Source organism: Chenopodium quinoa, unplaced genomic scaffold, assembly GCF_001683475.1.
Source record: "Chenopodium quinoa cultivar QQ74 unplaced genomic scaffold, ASM168347v1, whole genome shotgun sequence".
In the NCBI taxonomy this organism is placed as follows: domain Eukaryota; kingdom Viridiplantae; phylum Streptophyta; class Magnoliopsida; order Caryophyllales; family Amaranthaceae; genus Chenopodium; species Chenopodium quinoa.
In genome coordinates, this window is record NW_018745275.1 from 535,453 (window position 1) to 552,685 (window position 17,233).

Consider the following 17,233-nt stretch of genomic DNA (forward strand, 5'->3'; position numbering starts at 1 on the left):
AGCCAATCCTATTATTATTATTATTATTATTATTATTATTATTATTATTATTATTATTATTATTATTATTATTATTATTATTATTATTATTATTATTATTATTATTATTATTATTATTATTATTATTATTATTATTATTATTATTATTATATTATTATTATTATTATTATTATTATTATTATTATTATTATTATTATTATTATTATTATTATTATAGAAAAATAACAAAAACCTACAAAGTCAATTGATTTACAAGAAATTAGTGCGGAACCGAGATACAATCTGGGCCCCCACCTCTCTAGCTATATCGAACTCGATCCTGTTGAAGATATGAGTAGCTGCACGAGCACCAATATCCTGAGTCCTAGCAAACGCCTGAACCCGCTTCAGCAACGCAATAACATCCTTCTCTAATTCCCCCAATGAAGAAAAGGAGAAAGGAAGAAAACCATAGCCAATTGCCCTGCAACGCGCCCCATACTTGTCCCGCTTCCGCTGAGCTGCAGCCGACACAACACGACCAAGAACAAAGTCAGACAACCTAGATTGAGTCAAAGGAGAAGGCCCCGTCAAGTCAACACATACATCAAGACCTCTATCCCAGGAATAAAGCAACACATCTGTTGGTCGAAGAGCCTCGTCGTTCCCTCTCGTCAACCCAACGTTAACCTCCTTCCTTGCAGATATCCCAGAGCGGAAACAAATATCAACAAGGGTATCAAGAACAACGTTGTGCCGATGTTTAATATACCCACCATCCCAGCACAAGACACTGCATGATCCCCATAAATATCCCCATCAAAAACCCTAGAGCAAGCAGAACACAGAGTCGAAACGGAGAACAAGGGAACACCCAACCAGTAGCAAAGAACACAACGGTAAGTCTTACCATTCATAGTCTGACCCAAACCTGATATCGGGACCGCTCGCAACCAGACAGATGTGTGATCCCCCTGCTGGGACTTCCATAAGGCGACCTGACGCGGAGATAAGGAGAAAGTGGATTCTATAGATGCAGTGACCTTCGTGAAATATATATCTGCCAATTTCTTCATGAGGTTGGGGGAAACGATCTCACTAGGGTTACACAAAAGGTCAGTCCCCACAATCCTATTAAAAAGACTAACAACGCCATCGAAGGCCGGACCTGGACCATCAATACCAGAATTGCGAAGAAGCGAAGTCTGAAGACCAGAAGACTGCAAACGCGACGCAAGGAAAGCATAGTGTCGAACATCACCCACTGAATAGACACCCAATCCACCATAAGAAAAAGGTAAGGTGGCAAGTTGCCATTGCCAATCACCAAAACCTGGCCCTGAAGCAGTTACAATGCGCTCCAAAGAACCTCGAAGGGCCACATCAAAAGAAACCTGGGTCGCTTCAAAAATACGAGGAGGACACGTACGCATAGAAAAGTAGAGTTTTGAAACCCCAGTACACGCACGAAGTAGTAACAACTCACATTGGGGATCTTCAAGCTTAGCAACAGCATCCATGAGCACAATGGTCTTCGACACTCTCTGCGAAACAATCTCACCACAGAAAGAGGCATCCGCACTGACAGGACCACCAAGCAACTTAACACCATGAACAGGACGAGCATTATCTGGAGGATAGACACCGGCCAAACGGGTACGTGGGTCCTCCGTGGGCCAGAAAACTTCCGTTTTCTCAACGTTAACATGGAGGCCGAGACAAGGTCCCTCCACCAAAATCAACTCCATGACCTTCCCTACCACCAAGGTGTCACCAATAATAGTGTCATCATCCAAGTACCAAGCCTGCAAACATAAGTCGAAAGAATCCCTAATTCGACAAACCAACGGATGGAGCACCAAAGCAAAAAGCAAAGGGCCAAGAGGATCACCCTGCTGCACATATTATTATTATTATTATTATTATTATTATTATTATTATTATTATTATTATTATTATTATTATTATTATTATTATTATTATTATTATTATTATTATTATTATTATTATTATTATTATTATTATTAGTATTATTATTATTATTATTATTATTATTATTACTACATATAAAAAACAGACAAAGTGAAACTACAAAAAATTAGTGGGAAGCCGAGATAAAATCTAGCTTAGGCACTCACTCCTTAAACTACAGCAAAGCCAATCCTAGTAAAGTTATGGGCAGCAGCACGTGCTCTAATGTCTTGCGTCTTTGAGAACTTCTGAACCTGTTTCAGCAGTGCAACAACCTCCTTCTCTAATTCTCTGAGAGAAGAATTAGAAATACATTTGACCCGCTTGACACCTAACTTCATATTTGACCCGCTTACGATGAGCCACATTAGTCACAACTCCCCGGGAACAAAATCAGACAACCCAAATTGAGTCAAACCTGCCAAGTCAACATAGACATCGCGACCCCGTTTTCAAGAATAAAGTAACACATTTACAGGTCTAAGGATCCCATCATTCCCCCTCCGACAACCCAATGTCAGCGTCCTTTTTTGCTGAAATCCTAAACCTACAACAAACATCAACAAGGGTATCTTGAACAAGATTTGCCAATGTTTAATATCCACAATATCAGCACACAAAACCGCATGATCACCAAAGATATCCCCAGCTAAAACCCTTGAGCAAGCATAACATGGAGTCGTAGTAGAGAATAAAGGAACATCCAACCGATAACACAACACACAACAATAAGTCTTAGCATTCATCGTCTAACCTAACCCCGAAATAGTGACCACTCCCTCTGTCCCTCAGTAAAGTTCCAATTCTAAAAATCAAGGATATTAAGAAAAGGAATGAGGAAGTGTGTGAAAGATAAATTCCTAATCATATGCAAAAAAGTAGAGATCAAGAGAAATGATACTTTTTATTTAAAGTACCTGTAAAAAAACTTTGGATTTTCTTTCTTTTACCAATAACTAATAACTAATAACATTGTAGCAAAAGGAGTAATCCAAGTGATTTCTTAATAGCCAATAAAATTAGACAATACATTTACAACAACCAATAAAAAAATATTCACTAATTGGTGACTAAGCACAATAAAAAAAGAAAGGAAGTTTAAATAAGAATTTCTTCCATTATTGCATTAAAACACAAAGGACTTATTCAATTTTCAGAGCTAAGTAACATAGTGGATAAGTTACTAATAAAAAAATTTACCTTGTCTAAAAAAATAAATAAATAAATTCACTAACATCATTCATTGTCTGCATTTTCATGGCTTCAGGCTTCAATTATGATTTAAATGCTACTTTAGATGAAAATGTTGATGATGGGAGTATTAAAACTTAACAAGACATGTTTGAACACGTTTTCAATGCTTCTTATGAACCTAATGAAGATAGATATGGGTCAATAGATAACCATTATGTTGCTGAAATAGACCTCAATCAAATTCAGATTAATTCCGTCAACTGAAGGCATGCATGGGTACAACAAAACAACAAGCCTCTACTCATCAGCAACAACAAACAATCAGCAATAGGAGGGAGCAATGAACTTAGATCAGCAAGCAACAAATAATTAGCAGCATTAAGAGGAAGGTCATCACAAGCAGAACTAGCTCAATAGTGGGACAAGTTCAATGTCCTATAATGGCTTCTCAATAGAGTTACAAATGGGAAGCTACAACATGGATCAATTATAATCAATGCTGCTGCACAACATTTTCAATGTGACAAGGAGATCCATGAGCAAGATTTGGAACAAAGGAAAGAGTCAGAGGGAAGCACAACAATACTACAATGTGTCAACAATTTTTCACAACACAAGTAGAAAGAGTTCAAGTGGCAAATGATCAAATAAGGAACATTTCCATGGGAGCAGTGGCGGAGCCAGAAGTTTTATATAGGGGGGATAAATGGACAATGTACTGTATAATTTTACAAAAATGTAGAAAAAAATACTTGACATTTTAATAAATAAATATATAGTATCCAAAGTATTTGGTCATACAATCTAAAAAAGAAGAAAAAAATTAATAAATCGGACACTTGTCTATGTGGAAAGTTATGATTTGTGGTTGGCAAGGTATTTGAGCTCTCCTACAACATTTCTTTGATTTGGGGGATAATCCATTATATTCACTCTTTTTATCTCGGATCATGAGGAAGAATTTAAACATCATATATATCAAATCTTCCTCTTCTGGTGGTACATTACTAGTACTTGAACCACTTATTTCCATATCACCTTTTAGTTTGTGGAAAAGTAAATGAAGAGGATCATTACTTTAGGATATCATTATTTTAAACATTTATTGTCAAAAATCAGGTAATTTTCCTGTTGACTTGAACTCGTTTGAATAAACCAATAATTCAATCATCATATCATACAATTGAACTTATAAACAATTTTTCTTTCATAAAAAAAATTGTAACAATTTAACACAAATAATTAAAAAGTTAACAACCTTAACTTTTTAATAAAATAATAATTTCTAAGATTTTATCTAAAAAGTCACTAGGATTACTTAAACAGTCAAACTCCACAACTTTATTAAATAGGCTCAAGGCATCATCAAAGGTAGAGCCAGAAGTAACAACACCAGCATGCCGAAGAAGCTTAGTCTGCAAATCGGCAGGCTGCAGCCACGAAGCAAGAAAAGCATAAATCAAAACATCGGCTGCACAATAGACACCAAGTCCAACAAAAGAAAAGGGTAAGGTGGCAAGCCTCCACTGCTAGTCGCCAAAACCCGGCCCAAAAGCGGTAACAATACGTTCCAAGGAAGAACGTAGAGTTGAGTTAAAAGAGTGTTGAGCCGAATCAAACACACGAGGAAGACATGTGCACATAGAAAAAATGTTGGTTTTCGTAGTGACCCAACACTACGCGGAAGGAAACCCACCAAGACCCGCCCCTTAATTAAAGCAATTAACAAGCATAATAAACTTAATCAAACAAGATTAAGAACAAGAATTATACCTTTGACGCGTGCTTCGCTCCCAAAGAGCTCTTACTTAAAAATCCCGAAAAGAAGAGATCTCCGACGGATCGTACCCTCCCTTCAGGAGTCGCCTCTCTTCAGGAGTCGGTACAGACTTGGATGCCATCTCTGAAGTACTCTCCCCACAGACGGCGCCAAATGTTTCGAGGTTTTCTGATGTCCTGCGGGAGAGTTACAATTCCGAGACTGGAACCGGACGCCTGTACCTGCAAAATAACGGAGACTCCTGAGAGCTCCGCCTCCAACGATCAAGTTAGTACCTGATTAAGGAGTAATTAATACGGAAATTAAAGTAATAAGGTCTCTCTAGGTGAGAGTGTTTAATGTAGGTAATCTGCTTTGTTAGCGAGATCAGCCGGTTAGTGTGTTCCGTAACGTTTCTGTTCTGTTCTTCTTCAGGTGAGATTAATTGCTTGATCCCCTTTAATGAGGAGTAATTAAGTATTTATAGTCTTGAGAAGCGTGCCACTCTCTAGGTTTAGGGTAAACCTAGGGCTGACCGGGCCTCTAGACAGGATTGGGCCTTGTTGGCCGGTTTTCCCATTTGGCATGGGTGGACACGTGGCGTGTCTCAATTGGCCCGTAGAGGACGTATCTGTGATTGACACGTGGCAGGCTCCTATTGGCCTACGTGAAGGACACGTGGCGGAACCTGGTTGGTCCACTTGTCAAACGGTGATTGGTGGATAAAAATCCCCTAATCATTTGCCCCTCACAGGTGGCACGTGACTGGTCACGTGTCGCCTGTGACAGGTGTCGCACGGTGACAGGCGACGGCCTGCTACAGGTGTCACCTTGCAAATGGCCGAGAGATTTTCCCGCCCAAATTTTGAATTTGGAAGCGACCCTTCGCCTTCTCACTTTGCCTATATAAGGAAGTGCTGACTTCGGTCATTTTCACATTTGAGAACTTTGCGAGAACATTCGGACCCCTGAACTTGCTCTGACATTTCGGACCTTTTCTGCCTACCGCCTGTTCTGACAAGCCGACTGCACCGAATTTTCAGAACTTCATCAACCGTCACTCGTTCCGGTAATTAAGTTCTCTTACTCTTAATTTTCTTTTTATTTTTTGAAATGGCACCACGGAAGCACACGACACGACCTAAGTTAGTGATCAGCCGGTCACCGGGGACGGCTGAATCTAGGACTAGGAGTGCCGCCTGCCCTTTTCTGGACCCATCTTTGCCCTTTATACAAAGTCCGACTGTATCTGTGTCTATGCAGAACGTGATGGCCAGAACAAAAAAGACTGCTATGATCTCAAACTCGGACGGCTCCTCCCAAAGGGTGCTCATTAGTGAAACATCTGACTAGGCGCCAGATGTAGAAGTGAAACGAGGCGGCTGCCAAGCCGACAGTTCTGAGAGAGGGGTCAAGGTGGTCCCTTCCCATTTTACCGTTGATATGTCTAATTTTCCTCCTGCTCCTTCCAAGGGAGAGGAGGCGGGCCCCTCTGGGAGAGGGGAGGAGTCGTCCTCTTCGGACTCGTCAGAGGACGAGTCCGAGTCCAGCTCTTCTTGCCACGCTTCTCCAGGCTCAGAAGAAAGAAACAGCCGCCTACAAGAGGCGAGGCTTTCTCATGCAGTTGAGAAGGGGGACAATTGGGCGGAGCCGTCCGCCTCTTACAGAGAGGAAAACACCCCCTACTACTGCACGGTACCCCGGGGCCGGATTGCAACCATGCAAGACAAAGTGGAGAGCTTTATAGCTAACCACAGAATGGGCCCGGAATTTTTACTGTTCGTGCCGGATCCAGAAGACACTGTCGTCTGGCCGGCTGGTACCAGCTATGATGACGGCTGCTTTGGCTGCTATGTGGCGGCCATCAAAGCTGGATTGCGCTTCCCATTACATCCGGCTGTTCAGCGGATTTTAGATGGGTATGATTTGGGGTTATGGCAGTTAGCCCCCAACTCTTGGGTAAACGTACTCGGCTATGTGGCCGGGTGCGAAATGTACGGGGTGGAGCCAAGCTTTGAGGCTTTCGCCCACATGAACTATCTCAGCCGGACCCCTAAGTCGGGAGGTACCGGCTGGTATCAATTAACAAGCCATAGGGGTTACCTCATGACGAGAGGTAAGGCGAACAAATGGAAGGATTGGCGGAACACCTTCCTTATCATCGAGGGTTCAGACACGGAGCTGAACCAACGCTTTAACAAGTGGAATAGGGATCCGCCTCTTCTCGCAGGCGGCCGCAGCATGCCACCTGTTCCCCCAAAGGCTAAAAAAGAGATCCTAGACAAAGGACTCTTCAAAGTAGAGACTAGGGTGAACTCTACTTCAGGGGTACGAGAGCAAGTACCCCTAAACTGCATCCCGAGCTTCAAGTGGCTCTATGACGAGTACTTTTTGGCCGCCTGTGGCCTCAGCAGTCGGTGCTCTAGAGGTAGCCGGCCTGACAAATACTCTGTTTTTTCACGCCTTGTTTACTTGGGATCTTTACTAACTTTGCTGTTTATTTTTTTTTTTATTTTTTTTTTGCAGCTGACGCCATGAGTAAAATAACAGCATCCAAGACTGCGGCGGCCATGTTGCGGGCCTCTCTCATGCAACAGTCTTGTACCGACTCCCCCAACAAGGGGGCACCCTTGGTAGGCTTCGAAACTCTTCCTCTTTTAGGAGTTGTCTTATGCATATACTAACTCTTCCTCTTTTTCAGTCGGGCACTCCAAGAGCTTCTTCCTCGCAACAGCCGGACCCCAAGGCCCGGAGGACGACTGTTGCAAGCTCTCCTAGGTCTTCTAGGAAAACAGTGGCGGCTGAGAAGCAGCCGACCACTTCTTCTAAAACCCCGGCGGGGCCGCCTAGAAGTATGGACAATTACTTGTAAAAACTTTTACACTTGCTTCCTTCTTGACTAGGTCTAACTTGCTTTTTTTTGCGCTTGATGCAGCCGGACCTCAGGGGCTTGACTTGGTTGAGGTAGCCAAGTCCATGATCAAAGTAGTTCCTCCATCTGAAAGGGAGGCGGTCAGGGGTGCCGGCACCCTTGACCTTGATGGGATTGCAGGGGTCCTTGCTGAGGTATACTTTTTGAGTATTTGAATTCCAGGACGCCTGTTATCTTTTTTGTTTGGAAACTGACGCCTGTTTTTTTTGTACTTAGGCCCTGCTCCGAGTTAACAGCCTTCGCAAGCCGCTTGATCGGAAAAACAAAGAGGTAAAGGCTGCAAAAGCTATGGCCGCCTCTAACTGTGATAAGGCAATGTTTCAAATTGCCCAAAATGAAGTACTGACCATTGATATTCTTTATTATCAGGCGCAGGCTACCGCCGCTGTTCGGGCTCAGTTAGAGGCGGCCCAGAAGAAGAATGACGAGCTGGAGGCGACCATCACAAATCTTAAGGCCGAGTTGAAACCTCTTTGCCAAAAAATGTACTCTTACGAAGCCATGGAGAAATCCTTTGCCAACGTAAAAGAACGCCTGGTGAGCCAAGAGAAGAGTCTTACCCAAGAGCTCTCGGAAAAGGCCGAGCAAGAGAAGAAAGAGCTCGTCCGGGAGATGATGGAAGACTCCGCTCAAATCCAGCGCATGACCTGGGGCCGCCTGTTCCCCAATGCCGACTTTGCCTCTTGGGAAAGAACGTACCGCCAAAGTTCGGAAACATATAATCAAGAGATCCTGGCGGCTGCTGAAGAAGAGGCGTTGGGAGATGCGTTGGAGGAGGAGGAAGAGCCGGTTGTGGCGCTTGTGCCACTTGGGGGTAAGGCATCAAAAGAGGATGCAGCTGAAGCCGAGTCCAGCAAGAAGAGTGCTGACCAGGCGGCAGCTGCTAATATTGAACTGCCCCCTTCTTAAGCTTAATGTATTTTTTCCACGGCCTGCGTGCCGTTTGCTTTGTATTTACCCGGCCAGGGGGCCGGGGCTTTGAATATTTTGCTGGTCTTTAATGACCGGCTTATTTTTAATCAAATTTTTGTTTTGCTTCAAATTTGTCTAAGTATTCCATATCTAATATCCCATTGTTCACTAGACCGACTGTTGTACATGGCCGAACGTTGCAGACAGGTACAAATAGTAAGTACGCCGCCTATGCCCCTGGACGACTGGTTGTCTGTTTCCAGGATAGACGATCAGTCGGCCATTTATTCAATCGGTATTCGAACTATTTTGTCTGGATCCTTTTTAGGCAGACGTGCCTGTCTTTTTGTAATTTTAACCAAGTAGGAAAGTGGTCTGACCAAGTAAATAGTATTACCTAGTCGCCAAGGAATTAAGTAAGTAGGATAACAAGCGGCGGGTACCGGTTGTTTCCCTTTATTGCCAATGTTGGCTTTTAACTCGTAATTTGTTAACCTAGCAAGAGTAGTGGTTGAGAGTCCCTGTTTGTTAAAAACAGGCGGACGACTCATACCTTTTAGGCTCCATACTAAGTTTGAGTGACTATTAAGTTAACATAGGAGTTACTTAGTCTTCGTCACACTCTAGATTGAGTAGTAGAGGTACCAGGCGGCGGAGGCCGGCTGATCCTCTTGATTTGCCAATGTTTGTTGGCTATTAACTCAATAGGTTACCTAGTAGGAATAGGGGTTTGAGTGCCCTTGTTTGTTAAAAACAGGCGGTCTTCTCAAACCTTTTAGGTTCCATACCAAATTTGAGGGAGTGACTATGAGTTAACGTTGGAGTTACTCAGTCGCCGTCACTTTTGTTTGAGAAGTAGAGGTACCAGGCGGCGTAGGCCGGCTAGACCCCTTGATTCGCCAATGTTTGTTGGCTATTAACTCAATAGGTACCCCCTGCATTTATCCCAAGTAATACAGGCGGTCATCTGACTCAGATGTCAACTGCTACCACTGGTTTGGTTAGTGATAGAGTTATCCTTGTCTCAAAAACGGCTACGTGGTTGCCCTTGGGGACAGTCGTATAGGTGCCGTGTAATTAGTTTATAGAACAATGTTCCACCCAAAAGGGAGCTGCTCTCTGCGACGAATTTCATCCGGAGGGATGCCGTCGGACGCCTGCTATGATGTTGGGACAGGTCGTATTAGTTTTGTAGATTTGATCAGTTGGCTTGGCGCCTGGTCTGATCATTCGGCCGGTGGCCTTGGTAAGTTCTTGGTGAACGTAGGTGCTAAGTAAAAGAAGGGTAGCCGCCTGTTAGGCACAGGGTCGGCCAGGCCCTAATCTTTTTAGCTAAGTATTGTGAGTAAAATACTCAATGGAGAGTAGCCGACTGTAAAGGTACAGACGGCATGCCCCTCTGAAGATAGAGTGAAAAACTCAATGGAGAGTAGCCGACTGTAAAGGTACAGACGGCATGCCCCTCTGAAGATAGAGTGAAAAACTCAATGGAGAGTAGCCGAGTGTAAAGGTACAGACGGCATGCCCCTCGTAATACAAAATTGAATAGTAAGTGCAAACTTTACTAAGTAGCTCTTTACTTTACATCATTCAGAAGAAATATTTTTTAAGATTATCTACATTCCAAGTTCGAGGCAACGGTTGTCCGTCTGGTGTTTCCAGACGGTAGGTACCGTCCCTGACTTCCTCATAGATTCGGTAGGGTCCTTCCCAGTTGGGAGTTAGTTTGCCAGACTCATTAGCCCTACCAACTGCTTCCATTTTTCTAAGTACAAAGTCCCCTACTTTGAGTGGACGCCTGTGTACTTTTTTGTTGTATGATCTAGTCATTCTCAGGCGATAGATCTCATGGCGCAAGACAGCATTGCCCCTCTTTTTAGGAAGTGAGTCTAATGCCAGGCGCATGGCTTCCCAGTTTGCCTCTTCGTCATATAGCATTACTCGAAGAGTCGGCTCGTAGTGTTCTATTGGAAGAACAGCTTCCGCACCGTAAGTTAGGAGGAATGGAGTTTCTCCAGTCGCCCCTTTTTCAGTCGTCCTAATGGCCCAGAGAACATGTGGTAGTTCATCTGCCCATAGGCCGCCTGCTCGTTCAATCTTTTTCTTGAGACCGTCTGAGATGATTTTATTAAAGGCTTCTACCTGGCCGTTTGCTTGTGGACGGCCGACAGATGCAAAGTAGTGTGCAATTCCTTGGTCTCCCAACCAGCTTTTGAGAACATGCGTCTCAAATTGGGGACCATTATAAAAAACCATAGACATGGGAACCCCGAACCGGGTGATGACATTTTTCCAAATGATTGAAATTACATCCTTCGTCTTGATTCCCTTTACCGCCTCCGCCTCTACCCATTTAGTGAAGTAGTCAACGGCAACAAGTATGTACCTTCTGCCGCCTGTAGCAGGCGTATATGGACCCAGAATGTCCATGCCCCACTTAGCAAACGGTAGTGGGCTGTGAATGGTAGTGAGGTCAGTAGCCGGACGGTGAATTAGTTTGCCAAACCTTTGGCACTTGTCACATTTTTTCACCATCTCCATTGCATCTGCTTCCAAAGTAGGCCAAAAGTAGCCCTGCCGCCTTGCCCTTTGAGCAAACATCCTTCCACCTATATGAGAAGCACAGTAACCAGAGTGAAGATCATCTAGTATCTCTCGTCCCTTTTCTGGAGTAACACACTTTAAGAAAGGTTGAAGGTACCCCCTCTTGTGAAGTTCTCCCTTAATCATTTCAAAACAAGTGGCTCGTTTTTTCAGTGCTGCCGCCTGTTGAGGATCATCCGGCAGTGTACCGTTTGTCAGATATGCCCTTATTGAATCCATCCAGGTTGAGCTTCTGTCTAGGATTCCAATAGGGTCTTCCTCGATGCTTCTCTTCTCCATTACTTCCCAAAAAACAGTTCGAGGAGTATCGGAGGAGGCGGATGATGCTAATTTTGACAGTGCATCCGCCTGGTTGTTTTCTAATCTCGGCACTTGGATCAGATGGAAATCCTCAAGGGAGCCGACTGCTTGTCGGACCGCCTGTAAATACTTGATCATGGCCGGATGGGTTGCTTCGTATTCACCATTGTACTGACTCACTATCAATTGTGAATCGGAACAGGCGTCTATTTTTCTTGCCCCTGCCGCCTTGGACATGCGGATCCCGGCTAGTAAAGCTTCATATTCTGCCTCATTGTTTGAAGCCTGAAAACTGAAGCGTAGAGCATACTCGAACCTGTCGCCCTCTGGCGACTGACATATGACGCCTGCTCCACAACCATTTGAAGTAGAGCTTCCGTCCACATATACCTTCCATACTTGGTCTGGAACTTGAGAGTCAGGAGGACGAGTCATCTCTACAATAAAGTCAGCAAAGGCTTGCCCCTTCACTGCTTTTCTAGGTTCGTAAGTAACTTCGAGGCTCTGTATTTCTATGGCCCATTTGATCATTCGGCCTGACGACTCCATGATGGTCAGCGGCCGCTTGATAGGTTGGTCTGTATACACGACGACTGTATGTGCCAAAAAGTAGGGCTTCAATTTTTTAACAGCCATGAAGAGTGCAAGACCAAATTTCTCCACTAGGGGATACCTCAACTCGGCATTTTTCAGTACGTGACTGACAAAGTAGACCGGGAGCTGACAGCCGTCCCTTTCAGCAAGGAGAACAGCGCTTAACGCATGATCAGAGACGGCCAGGTACATGTAGAGATCCTCTTTGGGCAAAGGGCTGACCAGCCTCGGCAAGGAATGCAAGTGAACTTTTAATTTCTGGAAGGCGGCCTCAGCATCCGGCCCCCATTCAAACCTTGCCTTTTTCTTAATTGCCTGGAAAAAGTATAGGCATTTGTCGCCTGATCGGCTTAGAAATCTTCCCAAGGCCGCCAGACAACCTGTTAACTTCTGAACCTCTCGGATGGTACGAGGCGACTGCATGTCGATGACCGCCTGCACCTTCTCAGGGTTCGCTTCTATTCCTCTCTGATTGATAAGGAATCCGAGAAATTTCCCAGACTCAACTCCAAATACACATTTCTTGGGATTGAGCATGACATGGTGCCGCCTGAGTGTGGCGAAAGTTTCTCGGAGGTCCGTCAGATGATCTTTCTGAAGTTTAGTCTTGACAATCATATCATCAATATATGCCTCGACGTTTCTCCCAATCTGATCAAAGAACACAGTGTTTATCATTCGTTGGAAGGTAGCCGGGGCATTCTTAAGACCAAACGGCATGACCGTGTAACAGTATAACCCCTGATCCGTGACGAAGGCCGTCTTCTCCTGATCTTTTTTCCATAAAGGAATTTGATGGAAACCAGAGTAGGCGTCCATGAAACTCATCAAGGCATGGCCGGCTGTTGAGTCGACCAGGTTATCAATTTTAGGCAGAGGGTAACTGTCTTTGGGGCACGCCTTGTTTAAGTCTGTGTAGTCTACACACATTCGCCAGGTGACATTCGGCTTTTTAACAAGCACCACATTTGCAACCCAGTCTGGGAAGTAACATTGCCGAATGAACCCTGCATCAAGTAATTTTTTAACTTCGGCGGCTGCCGCCTGACTTCTTTCTTCGCCATGGTTCCGCTTCTTTTGCCGTACTGGCTTCTTTTTCGGATCCACAGCGAGTTTATGTACCGCCAGATCAGGACTAATGCCTGGCATTTCATGGACTTCAAATGCAAAGATGTCCTTGTATTCTTTCAATAGGTTGTGAAAGTCGTCACCAAGGTTTCTCAGAGCAGTCGTCCCAACTTTGACTGTTCGGTCAGGACGTGAGTCGTCTAAGATCAGGTCCGCATGCTAACCAGCCGGCTGAGGGCGGAACTCATCCGGCCGCTCCTCTGTCAATGATTGCTATTTTCTTGCTTTTCTTGCGGACTCTGTCTGGGACGCCTTTCTCTTTTTGTCGCCTGTTTCTTGAACAGGCGCACTCTCCTTGACATTGTCAAGGTCTGTTTTTTCTCCACTTGACCCAGTGGCCATAACAGTGGGCTTGACATCCGAGAGATAGCACTCTCGGGCCATCCTCTGATCTCCCCTTAGGGAGCCGACTGTTCCATTATCCCTCTCAAACTTGAGCAACATAAGAGACAGGATTATAACAGCCTTGGAATTATTCAGGGTTGGTCGACCCAGAATCATGTTGTAGGCCGAGAGTTCCTCTACTACTAGGAACCGGACTACCATGTGTCGTCCTTCCCCTTTTTCGCCCAGGCGAATGGGTAAATCTACTCGTCCCAGTGGGTGGACGACTCCTCCTCCAAACCCTATTAAAGGGTGGGAGGCCGGATGTATGCAGTCCGTCTGATATTTCAGTTTCGACAGACATTTGCTGCTGATGAGATCTGAGGAGCTCCCGGTATCTATGAGGATTCGGCCAACTCTCTGGTTGGCCACTTTACATTCAATAACGAGAGGGTCGTCATGCGGCCCCCTTATTCCTCCTAGATCCTCTTCAGTGATGACAATCTCAGGAAATGTATATTTGGACGGCCGTTCTTGGTGAACGGAATTTACATCTAACCGCCTTATATTATCTTTGTTGCCCCTAATAGTGGGGCCGCCTCCTGAGAAGCCGCCTGCAATGGTGTAGACGACTGCATCATCTGTATCGGAGCTGTCAGCCTGTTGATTCTTTTTGGCCGACAGCTTTTTTGAGGAAGTGTTCCCCGTAGATTTCTTGACATAAGTGTCAAGATCACCTTGCTCAGCCAGGCGGTCTAGGTACCGCATGAGACTGATGCAGTCATTGGTGTGATGACCAACATCATCATGATAAGCACAGATTTTATCTTGGTTCCGGTTGTTTGCAGAACCCTTCATGGGGACCGGCTTCTCAATTGAGATCCGTCCCTTTATTTCTTTTAGGATAAACTGGTTATCCTTGTTAAACACATACTTTGGGGAGTATGGTTTGAATTCTTTTTTCTTTTTCTGGGCCGGCTGTTTAGAGGAATCAGCCGCCCAGACCTCTTTTCTTTTCTCATCTTTGTTTGACGACTGTTTCTGTCGTCCTTCTCTTTTGTCGAACCTTTTCCCGTCCGACTGTTTTATCGTACACAGATCAGTCGCCTGTATATAGGCTTCTGCTTCAATCAAGGCCTCTTGAAGAGTCGCCACCCTTTTTCGAACCAAATCAAACTTGAAGGTAGACCCGTCTTTGAGACCTCTAAAAAAGTCGGTATAAGCTACCTCATCCGGTAACCCTTGAATCTGTATTCTCATCAGGTTGAACCGCCTGATGTAAGAGCGAAGCCCCTCCTTCTCGCCCTGCTGAATTGTTCCCAAATCAAGGGTCGTTTTCTTTGCAGGGATGTTCATGGCGAAGTTGGAGGCAAATAAGTAAGCAAGCGTCCTGAAGCTATTTAAACAACCAGTCGGCAGGTTGCCGAACCATTGCTGTGCGATTCCTTTGAGAGTCGCTGGGAAACACTTGCACCAAGTGGGATCATCCAACCCTTGAAGGTACATCAGGTTGGTGAATGCAATCAGATGGTCTTCTGGGTTAGTAGTGCCGTCATAGGCGCCTACTAGTACATTTTTTACTTTGGCCGGCTGAGCGGCTTCAGTAATTTCCTTGGAGAAGGCCGACGGCTGTTCACCAAGTCTAAGCAACCGTAGCTGCCAGTCCATAGGTTGGACGTTTTTTGCTGCAGGTCCACCAAATGGAGGTGGCTGCATAAAATATTGTTGTTGCGGCACAAATGGTAAGTTTGGTACCGCCTGGGCACTATGAAAGCCGGACTGACGGGAGGTGCCGCCTGACTGGCTCTCATGGTACGACTGAGTATGCCTCATCGAGGCATTTCGCAAACTGTCTTGAAAGTCTTAAGTAGAAGCCGACTCTGACAATCGGTCACTCTTCTTCTGCTCTAGCAGTAGCCGAGCATCTGTGAATGTTTGCTTTGACCCGTCCGCCTGAATATGACGAACCGATTTCCTATTTCCTGTAGGATAACGGAATTTTGTGAAATCAAGGGCAGGTGGCTCCCGCTTCCTAGATTTAGGATGAGGAGTCGCCTCTCGCCCTTGAACTGGCTTCCTCTTCAGTGAAGTGGAAGGTTTCTTGGCCGACTGCTCCTTGACTGAAGCAGGCGGCTTCTTGTTGATCAACTCTTGAATCTCTCCCTTGAAGTCCCTCATGAAGGTCATGAGTTCGTTCCTTGTGATGGGAGCAGACCCATCAGTCGGCTGTTGCCGAGAAGGCGGTGCGCCTGCTGGCTCGCTTCCTGTTTGAAGATGCTCCCGTTCCCTCCTTTCGGTATGACGGGTACGTCGGGCCCTTAGGGTCCCGTCTGGAGCTGTATGAGTTTCAACTTCAAATTCACTTTCGGTGTCATGGTCCGACTGAACTTGAGGGTCGTCTAGGGGACGCCTCTCTTCAGGAGTCGGTACAGACTTGGATGCCATCTCTGAAGTACTCTCCCCACAGACGGCGCCAAATGTTTCGAGGTTTTCTGATGTCCTGCGGGAGAGTTACAATTCCGAGACTGGAACCGGACGCCTGTACCTGCAAAATAACGGAGACTCCTGAGAGCTCCGCCTCCAACGATCAAGTTAGTACCTGATTAAGGAGTAATTAATACGGAAATTAAAGTAATAAGGTCTCTCTAGGTGAGAGTGTTTAATGTAGGTAATCTGCTTTGTTAGCGAGATCAGCCGGTTATTAGTGTGTTCCGTAACGTTTCTGTTCTGTTCTTCTTCAGGTGAGATTAATTGCTTGATCCCCTTTAATGAGGAGTAATTAAGTATTTATAGTCTTGAGAAGCGTGCCACTCTCTAGGTTTAGGGTAAACCTAGGGTTGACCGGGCCTCTAGACAGGATTGGGCCTTGTTGGCCGGTTTTCCCATTTGGCATGGGTGGACACGTGGCGTGTCTCAATTGGCCCGTAGAGGACGTATCTGTGATTGACACGTGGCAGGCTCCTATTGGCCTACGTGAAGGACACGTGGCGGAACCTGGTTGGTCCACTTGTCAAACGGTGATTGGTGGATAAAAATCCCCTAATCACTCATGGTCAGAGGAAAGAAGTTCCGATAGTCATAATGAGAAACGTACTTATGACAAAATTTAAATTTTCTTAAAGTACTCTCATAAGTCTTATCCAATACAGTTCCAAACTATACCTATGAAAATGATTTATGACTGTCACGTCCTCGCAGCACAAGAAACGGTGCTGTAAATCATACTACACACTAATCTATGGCGGTCATCAATCGTCATCTGTTAGATGACCTCGATTAGGGACAATTTTCGATTTAATATTCAATGTTCACTTAACAGGTGTTTCTTTATCCAAGACATGGTCTTGATACCCTATTTTGAATATTTTTGTAAATCGAATGGACTCATTATTTAATTCTAAACCACAATTAAATAGTAATGGAGTGAATGATAATTTTGCACAAAATTAATTACTCCATTAATGAATGGTTTTAATACAATGTCTTACATTAAATCAACCCGTTTAATTAAAACACATGTACAGGGAATTTTCAAA